At 33.6% G+C, this 13,823-nt stretch overlaps 1 protein-coding gene across 1 annotated transcript in view; it reads right to left on the reverse strand.

Moving 5' to 3' along the window:
* LOC127279696 (uncharacterized) overlaps positions 1–13,823 on the reverse strand; it is a 100,307-nt gene that overhangs the window by 42,593 nt on the left and 43,891 nt on the right. Inside the window, exon 2 of the mRNA XM_051302232.1 lies at positions 8,794–8,916. The gene's annotated coding sequence lies outside the window, so the exon portion shown is untranslated. The remainder of the gene's footprint in view (positions 1–8,793; positions 8,917–13,823) is intronic.

Here is a 13,823-nt window from a genome sequence, read left to right on the forward strand (position 1 = left end):
GGTGGACATGAAACGTTCTAAAACGTCCTTAAAACGTTTTTAGAACGAACATGGTTTTTTGCCCACTGGGCATTCTTCGTCAACGGGACCTGTTCTCCAAAAATGGTTTACGTTTATATTATCGGGCATAGGCATAAAATTTAGGTAAAAACGAATACTTTTGAATGCAGAATGGCACTTTTTGAGGTCACTGATTACGAATCTGATGTTAGAATTTCTAAATTCATTATGGCAGACGAATTTTTAAAAAGTTCTTGGATTTGCTTAAAACTTGTTATTCGTGGGTTTTTGGGGTCACTGATTACGAATCTAAAATCAGAATTTAAAAATTCAATATGACGTATCCAATATGGCAGACGAATTTTTAAAAAGTGATTGGATTTGCTTGAAATTTGTTACTCGGAGGTTTTTGAGGTCGCTGATTACGAATCTAAAGTCAGATTTTTAAAAATTCAATATGGCGTATTCAGTATGGCGGACAAGTTTTTAAAAAGATATTGGATTACAGTAAATATTCGGTAAGGTAAAACGATTCGAAGTTTCGGTTTGCGTTGAATCAGGTACTGGATGTACAGGAATATGGATGGGAATAAACTTCCACTCATTCTCGATGTCAACGTCTCGATTGAGTTCCTTGGGTGATTCAGGAGGTTCGATTTCATCTGACACCATCGGTTTCTTGTGTTTTTTCGTTTCGTTGAGCATGGGGGATCATATTCCCTAGCAAAACAGATAATTTGCTCAGCTGTTTGTCGGTCATATTGTTCGTAAACACTTTCCCAATCATTATCGGATCGTGATTGGAAACGAAAGTATACTGGTACAGAAGATTGCAAATTTTCGGAACTAACACTATTAATCCGCGAATTTTGTGTTACTTCAACAGTTCCTTCAATGTTAGAGACTGGTGAATCCATGTTTTCGAGATTGACGGCTGCTGTTACCGTTTCAGATGCATCAATCGAACTGCTGCAAATAAATACTCCACCTCGCGATTCGTCCGGGGGGACTTTGGATCGATTGTAGCCATTATAACGAAACGTGGCCGGTTAAAACAGTAAACGTATAGCCTTCGAGATAGTACCTAAGTTTAGAGATACACCAAACGACTGCTAGGCACTGTTTTTCTGTAACCGGATAATTTCTTTCGGCATTATTTAACATTCGACTACCGTACGCGATTAATACTTCTTCTCCGTCGATTTCTTGAGTTAAGACAACGCCTAGTCCATCTTTATTTGCGTCGGTCTGCAGACAAAAAGGCACAGAAAAATCAGGGACAGCAAGAACGGAAGCCGTCGCCAATCTCTCCTTCAATGTCTTAAACGCAACGTCTTGTACGTTTTCCCATTTCCACTTATTTTTCTTTTGCAAAAGATTCGTAAGTGGTTTCGCGAGCGTGGAACAGTCGGGAATAAATCGGCAATACCAGGAAACGATACTAATGAAACGACGTAATTCAGTGGTATTTTCTAGCGTTTTAACCATTTAAGGACGGGAAGGACACTTTTTTAGAGCAATTTTCAATGACATATTTCTCTGCGACTAAGAGTTTTAAAAATTTGAGAGGAAGTGTGTCTTATGTATTCGATATCGCTATTTCAGAATCCATATTCAAAATTTTGAAAAAATCAACATTCAAAAAGTTACGGCCATGTTTTTGAAAAAAAACACGCTTTTTTGAAAATTTTTTATTGTAAATTATTATTTTTCGAAGCTGTTCGCTTTAGGACATGCATAAAATCCTAAAATATCGTATCCTAAATGTTCAGACATGAAAATGGTGCAAAAGGTTTTTTTTTTAATTCAAGATGGCGTAACAAAAATGGTGTCCAAATTTAAAATTTTTTACAAAATCATAACCTAGTGGACGAAATTTTAAAAAATGCTCAAATGTGCTTGAAATTTGTTACTCGGGAGGTTTTTGGGGTCGCTGATTACGAATCCGATGTTAGTTTTCAAAATTCAAAATGACGGATCAAATATGTCGGACGACATATTAAAAAATTGATCCAATTTGCCTGAAATTCGTTACTCGGGGGTTTTTGGGGTCGCTGATTACAAATCTGAAGTCCGTTTTTGAAAATACAAAATGGCGGATCCAATATGGCGAACGACTTTTTAAAAAAGGCTTAAATTTGCTTGAAATTATTTACTCGGGGGTTTTTGGGGTCGCTGATTACGAATCCGATGTTAGTTTTTCAAAATTCAAAATGGCGGATCCAATACGGCGGACGACTTTTGGAAAATCTTATGCAATTCGCTTGAAACTGGTTACTCGGGGGTTTTTGGGGTCGCTGATTACGAATCCGATGTTAGTTTTCAAAATTTAAAATGGCGGATCAAATATGTCGGACGACTTTTTAAAAAATTGATCCAATTTGCCTGAAATTCGTTACTCGTGGGTTTTTGGGGTCGCTGATTACGAATCTGAAGTCCGTTTTTGAAAATACAAAATGGCGGATCCAATATGGCGAACAAATTTTTAAAAAAGACTTTAATTTGCATGAAATTATTTACTCGGGGGTTTTTGGGGTCGACCATTACGAATCCGATGTTAGTTTTTCAAAATTCAAAATGGCATATCCAATATGCCGGACGACTTTTGGAAAATCTAATGCAATTCGCTTGAAAATGGTTACTCGGGGGTTTTTGGGGTCGCTATTTACGAATCCGGTGTTAGTTTTCAAAAATTCAAAATGGCGGATCCAATACGGCGGACAAATTTTTGAAATTGTTAAATTCGCCTGAAATTTGTTACTCGGAGGTTTTCGGGGTCGCTGATTACGAATCTGAAGGCAGATTTTGAAAATTTTCTTAATTCAAAATGGCGGATTGAACATGGCGGATAAAATTAAAAAAATTAACCCAATTCGTTTTAATTCGCTTCTCGAGGGTTTTTGGGGTTACTAATTACGAATCTGAAGTCAGATTTTTAAAATTTCTAAAAATTCAAAGATGGATCCAATATGGTGGACGAATTTTTTAAAATCGTTCTGATACGTCTGAAATTTATTACGGTCTTCCACACAACCACCATCATCATAAATTATTCATCAAAAAGACTCCAAAAACCCCTGAGTAACAAGTTTCAATCGAATTGCATTAGATTTTCAGAACGTCGTCCGCCATATTGAATCCACCATTTTGAATTTTTGAAAACTAATATCGGATTCGTCATCAGCGACCCTAAAAACCCCCGAGTAACGAGTTTCAAGCGAATTGCATTAGATTTTCTAAAAGTCGTCCGCCATATTGGATCCGCCATTTTGAATTTTGAAAAACTAACATCGGATTCGTAATCAGCGACCCCAAAAACCCCCGAGTAAATAATTTCAAGCAAATTAAAGTCTTTTTTAAAAATTCGTTCGCCATATTGGATCCGCCATTTTGTATTTTCAAAAACGGACTTCAGATTCGTAATCAGCGACCCCAAAAACCCCTGAGTAACGAATTTCAGGCAAATTGGATCAATTTTTTAAAAAGTCGTCCGACATATTTGATCCGCCATTTTAAATTTTGAAAACTAACATCGGATTCGTAATCAGCGACCCCAAAAACCCCCGAGTAACCAGTTTCAAGCGAATTGCATAAGATTTTCCAAAAGTCGTCCGACATATTTGATCCGCCATTTTGAATTTTGAAAACTAACATCAAATTCGTAATCAGCGATCCCAAAAACCTCCCGAGCAACAAATTTCAAGCACATTTGAGCATATTTTAAAATTTCGTCCACTAGGTTATGATTTTGTAAAAAAATTTTAATTTGGACGCCATTTTTGGTACGCCATCTTGAATTAAAAAAAAACCTTTTGCACCATTTTTATGTCTGAACATTTAGGACACGATATTTTAGGGTTTTATGCATCTCCAAAAGCGAATAGCTTCGAAAAATAATAATTAACAATAAAAAATTTTCAAAAAACCGTGTTTTTTTCAAAAACATGGCCGTAACTTTTTGAATTTTTTCAAAATTTTGAATATGGATTCTGAAAGAGCGATATCGAATACATAAGACACACTTCCTCTCAAATTTTTAAAACTCTCAGTCGCAGAGAAATATGTCATTGAAAATTGCTCTAAAAAAGTGTCCTTCCTGTCCTTAAAGGGTTAAATTCAACGATTGCTTTAATTTTATCTGGGTCAGTATGGATACCTTTTCCATCGACGATATGACCAAGATACGTTATGCGCGTTTTGAAGAATTCCGATTTTTCCGTATTGATTTTCAAATTCGCTTCGCGTAAGCGTTTCACAACTCTCCGGACGTTTTTCAAATTTTCGTTGACCGTGTTGCCTAAAACAATTACGTAATATAAGTAAACAAAAGCATATGCCGGGTTCGGAACAAGAACTTTTTCGACGATTCGTTGGAAGCTTGCAGAGGCGGAATGTAATCCGAAGGGCATAACTTTGTATTGTTACAACCCACGACCGAAAATGACGAAAGCTGTGATCGTACGACTTTCTTCAACTAAGTTATGTTCCAATATCCGTTACGAAGCTCGATTTTCGAAAAATATCGCGAATCTCTGAGTTTTGTGAATGAGGGAAATACCGGACGAGGTACAATCTCTTCATTCCTTGTCGCTCATGGTACTACCATTGGAACTCCTACCGCAGTGCTACCGCTTCGTGCAGTGATGAGTCTGACGCTCTTCGCCTGGGCTCTGACATCGGTCACCGGTGGGGGTAACGTTGCGCCTGATTGGTCGGTAGGATTCGGGAGCCGTAGACGCACGAACTTTATACTTGCCTGCGCTACACAAGTTACTAGTATGACTTAAACAAATTATGTTAAATAAACATTATATCAAATGAATATTATTTAAAATAATAATTATAATAAATAAACATTATGTCATGAATAATTGTGTCAAACAAACATTATGTAAAATGAAAATCATAGCAAATAAATATTATGTTTGTAATGTTAGTTAATTGTTAAAGCCGGGAAGACCGCTCGCCGGATGGAGCCAAGGTCAAAAAATAATTGTGAAAGAGAAAGATTTCGTGAAGCGCCATCTACAAGACTGTAGTTATTACATAATTTTATTTGGAGGACCTTATCCTTGAAGCCAGAGAGGAGAGGGGTAAATTCAATAAAACACCTTAGATGCATTCAATACATATATTTAAGAATAAGAAAGAAAAGACCGTTACAAAAAGAAAGTAATTTATAAGTTTGTTTTACATGGCTCACATTATTTCGTCGCCGACAGATTTCGAAAAGGTAGAGAACGCTGCCATGTAAATTAAAAGAAAAATAGAAAATTAAATAAATTTTCGGAAGCCGCAGCTGGCTTAATCATACTTCTCCATGAAGACCCTAGGTGCGCTGAGTGTCAATCATCTAGAATTTTACAAAGGAAACGGCGGATGTTAATTCGTACCCAGGTCTATTTTGGAAATACGCTCTGGAAGCCCCACAACAAAATAATGGGAATCTTCGTAGTCCAGGTATGGCGACTAGCCAGGCAGTCCTCGAGGCACTCCAGCCATACCTGAAATTTCGGGTAGGAATGTCAACTTAGGGGACGAACGTCATCCCCAGGAAGTACCCTGAGGGATAACTCGATCCCCTATCTTCTTCGTTGGACGAAAGAGACGTATCTCTATTCGTGCAACGAAGGGGTGAAAACCGAGAACGGAATGTATGGGAGGAAGATTCGTCATCGGACATGGAAGCACCCATTGTCCAGACGAATGGTTTCCTTATCTTCCTAAAATAGAGAGAGAAGCGCCTCTACTCTAAAGTAGGAATACCCAGCATCCTCCTTTTGGTTTATAGCGGGCCGAAGGTTTGTTCACACACACAGAGAAGCTCCTCTAGTGTGTGATTCCAAACCTTTCCTCCAGAGATAGTAAGAGACGCACCTCTATACTAGCTCTGGAAGCACGGGAGGGAATATTTCTCCTGTTGTTCATTGATTGTCATAATCGTTCACTCACACAGAGAAGTTCCTCTAGTGTGAGATCACGATCCTCGCGTTCAGAGTTGACAAGAGGAGCGCCTCTATGCCAAAGCTGGACGTGCGAGAGAGAAGAGACTCATTACGCATTGCCCCTCGCGTAGTCACCTCCGCTAGTGCGAGTCGATGGCGGAAGCACCCGCATATCGACGCTCACCCCCAGCTGTGACTAGGCAAGTTGGCCCGAGAAGCACCTCGAAGCCAGGCAAGAAGCGAACTGCCTCAAATCGCCCGTGTTCTTCTCGTATCTACTCTTCCCGGCTTTCGGTAAGAGGTAGTACGAGAGAGGGGAGGGCGGCGCGAGATAAGCGACGCAACAGTCATAACAAATAAATATTGTCATAAATAATTGTGGAAAATAAATATTATGTTATTGAATATTATAACAAATTAATATTATAAATAAAAGACTATGATTTTTGTTTGTCTTAATGGCATTTTAATAAATATTATAAAATATTATAATAATAAACATTTATATATTATAAATTTAATAAATAAATATTATATTTAAAAAATGTTAAAACAGATTAATATTATGTAAACAATAATTTATACAAAATGAATAGTCAATTGATACTTATTGTAAAGCACAATTATGACCAATTAAAATTATATAAATACTAGTTCTGTCAAATTTATTTATGTTATAAATAAACATTATGTCATTTGAGTTTTGGGGAAAATACTGGCAAGCCTTAATTGACAATTTAGTTATTAATTATATTAGGCAAATTCGAGTACTATCATTATGCTACTCGGCACCATCAAAGATGTTACAAAAAATATGGTTATGTTACCCACTACAATCAGGATGTTACTCCGTACAATCTGGATTGTAACTAATAGAATCTAGATAGATAGAAAGATAGTCCGTATATGTAAAATCAAATATGGTACCCTTGTAACTTTTTTATTTTTGTACCGATTTAAAAGTTTTTTTATTTTGATGCTAAAAAGCAGGGGTTTTTAACCCACATAGAGTTTTTTCTTAAAAATAATATTTCGAAGAGAAAAGTTAAAAGAAAGTTTAGAAATTGTCAGTTTTTCTTAATTTTTTATTTTTAATTCTTTTATGAAAAGTGCTTCTGAAGTTTTGACAATTTTTCGTATCTTGGTCTTTTTAAGAATAAGTTTTTCTGTAAATATTAATTTTATTTTCCATATAAGAAAAACAGAGATAGCCTCATAAATAAAATTGCAACATCTATAAATATTTATTTTTTGCACTTCCATTTGGTCTTCTTTCCCGTAAACCTTGGGCAAGTAAGTGATGATCAAGGTGACAGATTTCATCAAGAAATATATAAACAATAAAAAACGCTTTTAAAAGGAAAGCACAGTGAATACCCTACTGAAAATCCCTGTACAAGATCTTGTACAATTTCCTGTACAGGATCAGCAACTGAACTTGTACAAGTTCTGACCAGTTCCTGTACAGGAAAATGCATACGAATTTGGAACAAGTTCATGTGTGAGATCTTGTACAAGATCTGGTGCAAGATCTTGTACAAGAAAGATGCTTGTACAAGAAAATGTTCATGTACAATTTCATGTATAAGTACTTGTACATGAACACATCCATGTTCTTGCACAAGTTAATTCATGTTTTTCTTTACTAAAAATTAAAAACTTCAAAGGCTGCGCAATAGTTTACTTTAACCTTTACAGCTGCGCAATAGTTTTTAGCATGCATGAGTTACGAATCTTAGTGGTTAAAAATTATCAAAATCTCAAATTTTATTAAAAAAAAAATTTTACAACTATTTCATGTGCAAGAACATGAACGTGTTCATGTACAAGTACTTATACATGAAATTTTACAAGATCATGTACATTTTCTTGTACAAGTATCTTTCTTGTACAAGATCTTGCACCAGATCTTGTACAAGATCTCACACATGAACTTGTTCCAAATTCGTATGCATTTTCCTGTACAGGAACTGGTCAGAACTTGTACAAGTTCAGTTGCTGATCCTGTACAGGAAATTGTACAAGATCTTGTACAGGGATTTTCAGTAGGGTATGATCTCCGAATATTGCTGCACGCTTAAATGTCACGAGGACGATTCAAAGATGAAAATAAAAAGGCTGAATAAACAATTCTAATTTCAAAATGGTTTGAACTTTCGTATATTTTTTTAATTTAGTAATTAATTTTAAGAATGTAAGTTGAATTTTACTTAGCAATGAAAACATTCTTGACAAAAAGTATATTTGTAAAACATGTTACAATTTCATTTTTGAGGCTAACTACGTTTTTCTTATATGGAAAAACATAATTAATGCGGTAAACATCAGTTAAAGTTGTAAAATTGAGAAAAAACTGACAATTTCCACACTTTCTTAGAACTTTTCTCTTGCAAATATTACTTTTAACAATAAAACTCTATGTGGGTTGAAAATCCCTACTTTTTAGCTTCAAAATGAAAAAAAATTATAAATCGGTGCAAAAATAAAAAAGTTACAATGGTTTTAGTCATAAATATACGTGAAAACGGTTTTTTGGCTCTAAAATTAAAATTTGGGGTGTTAGGGAAATCTTTAATATACCATTTTTCTTAGTTTTTTGTTACCTCCAACCTCTAGTAGGTCCGATAAAAAGAGATTTCGGCTCTCGCACAGTGTTATTTATTATATTATAATTATATTATTATTTTATATTTTAAATTATATAACTTATACGAATATTAAACAAAATTATATGGTTTACTCAAAAAGGTAAGTTTTATAACTAGCACATTCGAGATCACACTAATCGTGTGACTTATCGACTACCGTCTGAAACAACATGGCTGTTGAACAAGCCGAAGATTATTACCTGAGGCAAATAGCTTAGACTTTTCGTACTCTCTGCATAACGATTCACTGCTCGGAGTTCATCTAATGTTAAAGTAGCATGGTCTGATGCATGACTGTCATTGCTTAAGGACTTGCTGGATACCTAAAAAAAAATATATTTAAATTATATTTTAATGGTCAAAAAGCAATTCTCATTTCAAAAAATGTGTTTTATTCTTCACAATATCAAAAGATTCTTGCATAAGAAAATATGCTACCGTTTGCTAGGTACGTCTTAAATAAGACAGAAATATCATTTTATCCTGTATTATCTCATTTTATACATACATATGGGGATCCCAGGTGAACTGATCAAGGTTCAAAACATTTTTTCTCCGATCACGCTTAACCCCTTCGTTGCCACAGACACGTTAAATTTTTCCGTGCTCTACGTGGCATTGACGCGTTTACGCGTCAACCATTCATTTCATATACCCTTTCGTGCCCCAGCGAGTCGTCCGTACGGATTTGCTTCAAACCTCCCATTCGGAGGTTTTTAGGGTCGCTGTTTACGAATCCGATCTTAGTTTTTCAAAATACAAAATGGCGGATCCAATATTTCGGACAAAATTTTCAAAAATTACTTGAATTTGTTTAATAATTTGTACTCAGGGGGTTTTTGGAGTCGCTGATTACGAATTCGATGATATTTTTTCAAAATTCAAAATGGCGAATCTAATATGGCGGACTTTTTTCAAAAATCGTTTGGATTTGCTTAATAATTAGTACTCATGGGTTTCAGCGGTTGCTGATTACGAATTCGATGTTAGTTTTTCAAAGTTCAAATTAGTGAATACAAAATGGCGGATTAATTATGACAAAAATATTGGTTTCTTTAAAAAAATATTGGATATTCGCGAAAATGGGTATCTTAGGGATTTTGGTGTGGCTTATCAGCCATTTTTAATTTTTCAAAATTTTAAGAATCTGACTTTAGATTTGTAATCAGCGACAGAAACCCATTTTTAAGAAAATACAATGATTTAAAAAAAATTCTGCTATTTTGAATTTTGAAAAACTAACATCGAATTCGTAATCGGCGACCCCGAAACCCCCCGAGTAGTGAGTTTCAAGCGAATCTGAACGATTTTTGAAAAAAGTCCGCCATATTGTATCCGACACTTTGAATTTTAAAAAACTAACATCCAATTCGTAATCAGCGACTCCAAAAACCCCTGGATACCAATTTTCAGGAAAAGAAATTTTCTGTACATTTTGGGCACTTTTTTCGAATTCCTTCAGCCAACGAAAAGGTTAAACTCGGGGCATTTGTAGTATTCATAGATGTTAATGTTTGGTAAAAATATTTTTTCATTTAGTCCAATATATTTCGAGGGGGGGAAGTGAAAGTTTTGGATTTTACGGTACACCGCATGTTTCAATAATTTTTTTTCTTAAATATCAAAATAAATTTTTTTATCAATATCAGTTTCGAAAGCTTTTTTAAAGTTCTTGCGATTGGTAAAATGCATTTTTTAAGAAAATTTTTTGACCAAAAAAAATAAAGCTCAAAAATAAGTTTGACTTTTTCGGGTTAAAAGATACTATTTTTTTAAATCGAAAGCTGAGGATTTTTCCAAAAGAAGTATACAGTTGAAAAAAGGGGCAAGAATGTTTAAGGAGGGAAACTCTTGTAAATGCACGTTTTTTCAAGATTTTTTAAAAAAGTAGTAAAGATTATTGAATTAAAATAAAGCGGACCTTAAAGTGTACAATTTGTATAATAATTTTTTAAATTAAAAATATTGTAAAATGGCAGCTTTGCATGATGAAGAGAAATTAAAAAAAAAATTTTAGGAAATTTGGGACAATTTTGAAAAAAAATAAATTTTTTTGTAAACAATCTACACACAAAAAATCTAGTCTCACTTTTGTTGGGACTTAAAATGAGTCAATGCTAAACTACATAGAAAGTGGCGCCACCAACCTGTCCCATTTTTGTTTAATGTAATGTAGTAGATAAGTAATGTAGGTGTTACAAAGCGAAAAATTTATTAATTAGAATTTATCAACTTGAAGGTTATGGGGAAGCACTGAGCTGCCAAATTTCAAAGAATTAAAACGTGTTACTTTAAAAGACTCTAGAATTTTATTTATTATTTTGCGGGATCGTTTATCTTATTTTAAAAACGTTTCTGCTAAGCCACTATTATCACTATTATCATTTTAAATTTTGATGTTCAGAGTGCAAAATGGGTATAACACACAATAAAACAAAAATTACCCCTTATTAGATTTATTCAATTGAAGAAGCTCAATAAAGTATCAAGATTACAATTAAGTTGAAAAATACCGAAAACAAAACTTGTCGTTTACTTAAAACTACATTAATGAAATCGATATAAAGAAAAGAAAATAATTAAATGGAACGATAAGTAAAAGTTTTTAGTCCTTACCAATACGGCTTACAACTACCGTCAGAAGTCGTTGATGCTCAAAGCTCACAGTTTGTCTTCTGGCGGGCAAAAGAAAATTTTAGTATCGCGAAAGCGCGAGAATTTTGTGACTCCGCACGACGTTGAGACGGCGTGAGCAAAAAACTATGCAACCAGCCGGTTATAATTCGGGTTACGACTCGCGGACGGGCTTAGTCGCGGCGTTTCTAAATCCTTTCAGAAATTAGCACTTGCCAGACCAGAGCCATGGAAAGGTATTAATTTCAAGATTAAGAAAGTTTTACTGCGATGGTTGAAATCTTGCGACAAGCCTCTAGCCCTTGTCTTTGTCTTAGGTGGGATAAATTTTAGAATTTAGGGGTAATTAGAATTAGGAGTAGGGAAACTGACTACAGCTTATTGGTCATTTTATTTTTGCTGACGTTTTGGATCTCACGCTGGTCTCCGTGGGAACGGAAATTGCATGAAAATCTGATACTTTTCTGAAATAATCGAAATTATAACTATAATAATTTTTTAACAATAATTATAATTACAATTCGAAAAATATTCCCTTCTCTTATTTCTGTATCCTAAGTTAATATAAATCACAGACAATAATTTATTATTGCTTTTTAACAATTATTTCTGTCAGTTATATAACTCCAGCATTTCATTGCGAACTGGAAGTTGCAATGAAATGTTTAACTATGGCATTTTATTCCATTGGTATAAAATATGGATGAAAGATTTGGAAAAGTACATTGAATATTTGGCGTAAGTGACATTCTTATGCACACATACATTTGCTTTGATGCTGTGATCCGTCAGCCTATAGGCAGCCAGGGGAAGAAGAAGAGGTTTTAATAGGAGAGACAGCGAGTAGAGGCAAGCTACACTGGACACAGCGCCTGTATAGAACGCTTGAATGTAAGCACATGTAGTATGCACGATCGTAAGATGGTAAGGGTACATGTAGCCAAGAAAGTCCATGGTGATGTGTGTTGTCGTAACTGGACCAACACATGCGAATCCACAATGGAGGTTTTTACTGCAATACATCTATACGTATTTCTTTCTTTTTTTAATTCTCAAGAAATGCTTTTCTTTCTCCTCTTTTTTTACAACGAAGATACAATAATGAATATTATTGTTATTTATTTAAAATATTCACTGTAAACTTGATGGTATCATTTTGGAATGCAATGTTTTGATTCGATATAAGGTATCAAATTGATCCAAATATTTGGATCATTTTCAAGAAATGATCCAGAATATGGGATCATTTTTTGATACCTGAATTGGTATCAAAGTATAACAGTCATGGCTGGCATGCTCTTATTGACAAATTTATTAATTAATTTATTCACTGCACTGAATATTCAGATATTAAAAATACTTTTATTATGAATTTTAACAAAGAGAGAAGCGAAAACTTATAAATTGCGAGCAATTAAATAAGAAAATATTTATTTCGAAATAAAATGAAATTCACTAACCTTTATTTTATGTTTATCACATAAGATTTAAGTTAATAAGTTCACAATCTCAACACTTGAAAATTTTTAATTATTTTTATGGTTCAAATAATTATCAATATTTTATTTATTATAAATGAACAAAATTTAAGCAATGCACGCTTGATAAATATTTCTAATGCGTTGTCAATTAATGCAATTAATAATTTCCTATTACACAATATCATAATCGACATATATGACATTTGTAGACAAACAGGGTTGGGAAACAAGAGCCCAAAATATGTTCGTCCAAAGCAGAGTTGGGTAGTATTGAAATTATGTCCAACAATAATTTTCAGAAAGTGTATGCATTTTCCAAATTCTCGCTATAAGCACTCAGTTATCACGAAAAGGTTCTCAACCTGTTTATAAAAGTATAGTTTAGTTTCATTGATTGAAACATTTAATTTAAATTAACATTAAACATTTAATTTTAACATTAAACATTAAATTTCATTAGTTAAAACATTGCAATTAAGAGGTGAACGTGAAACAGACTATAGTTTTTCATGTTTTTGATCAAGACAACGTTCGACACTCTTATCAGAATTTCTAATTAATAGAATTTTCATTTGTCTGAAAAAAGATCGCAACATTTAAATTTTTTTCATTATTTTTACAATTCAAATTATTTTTAACAAAACTATTAAAAAATAATTATTCAGTTTTTCCCTATTTCAAAATTACATGTCCGTTAACTTTAAACGTGAAACAGAATCCTACCCAACTCTGCTTTGGAAGAACATATTTTAGGCTCTTGTTTCCCAACCCTGTTTGTTTACAAATGTCATATATGTCGATTATGATATTGTGTAATAGGAAATTATTAATTGCATTAATTGACAACGCATTAGAAATATTTATCAAGCGTGCATTGCTTAAATTTTGTTCATTTATAATAAATAAATTATTGATAATTATTTGAACCATAAAAATAATTAAAAAAATTTCAAGTGTTGAGATTGTGAACTTAACTTAAATCTTATGTGATATACATAAATAAAGGTTAGTGTATTTCATTTTATTTCGAAATAAATTTTTTCTTATTTAATAGCTCGCAATTTATAAGTTTTCGCTTCTCTCTTTCTTAAAATTCATAATAAAAGTATTTTTAA

Source organism: Leptopilina boulardi, unplaced genomic scaffold (genome assembly GCF_019393585.1).
Source record: "Leptopilina boulardi isolate dan_hultmark-lab unplaced genomic scaffold, ZJU_Lbou_2.1 LbouV2_222, whole genome shotgun sequence".
NCBI classification, from domain to species: Eukaryota; Metazoa; Arthropoda; class Insecta; order Hymenoptera; family Figitidae; genus Leptopilina; species Leptopilina boulardi.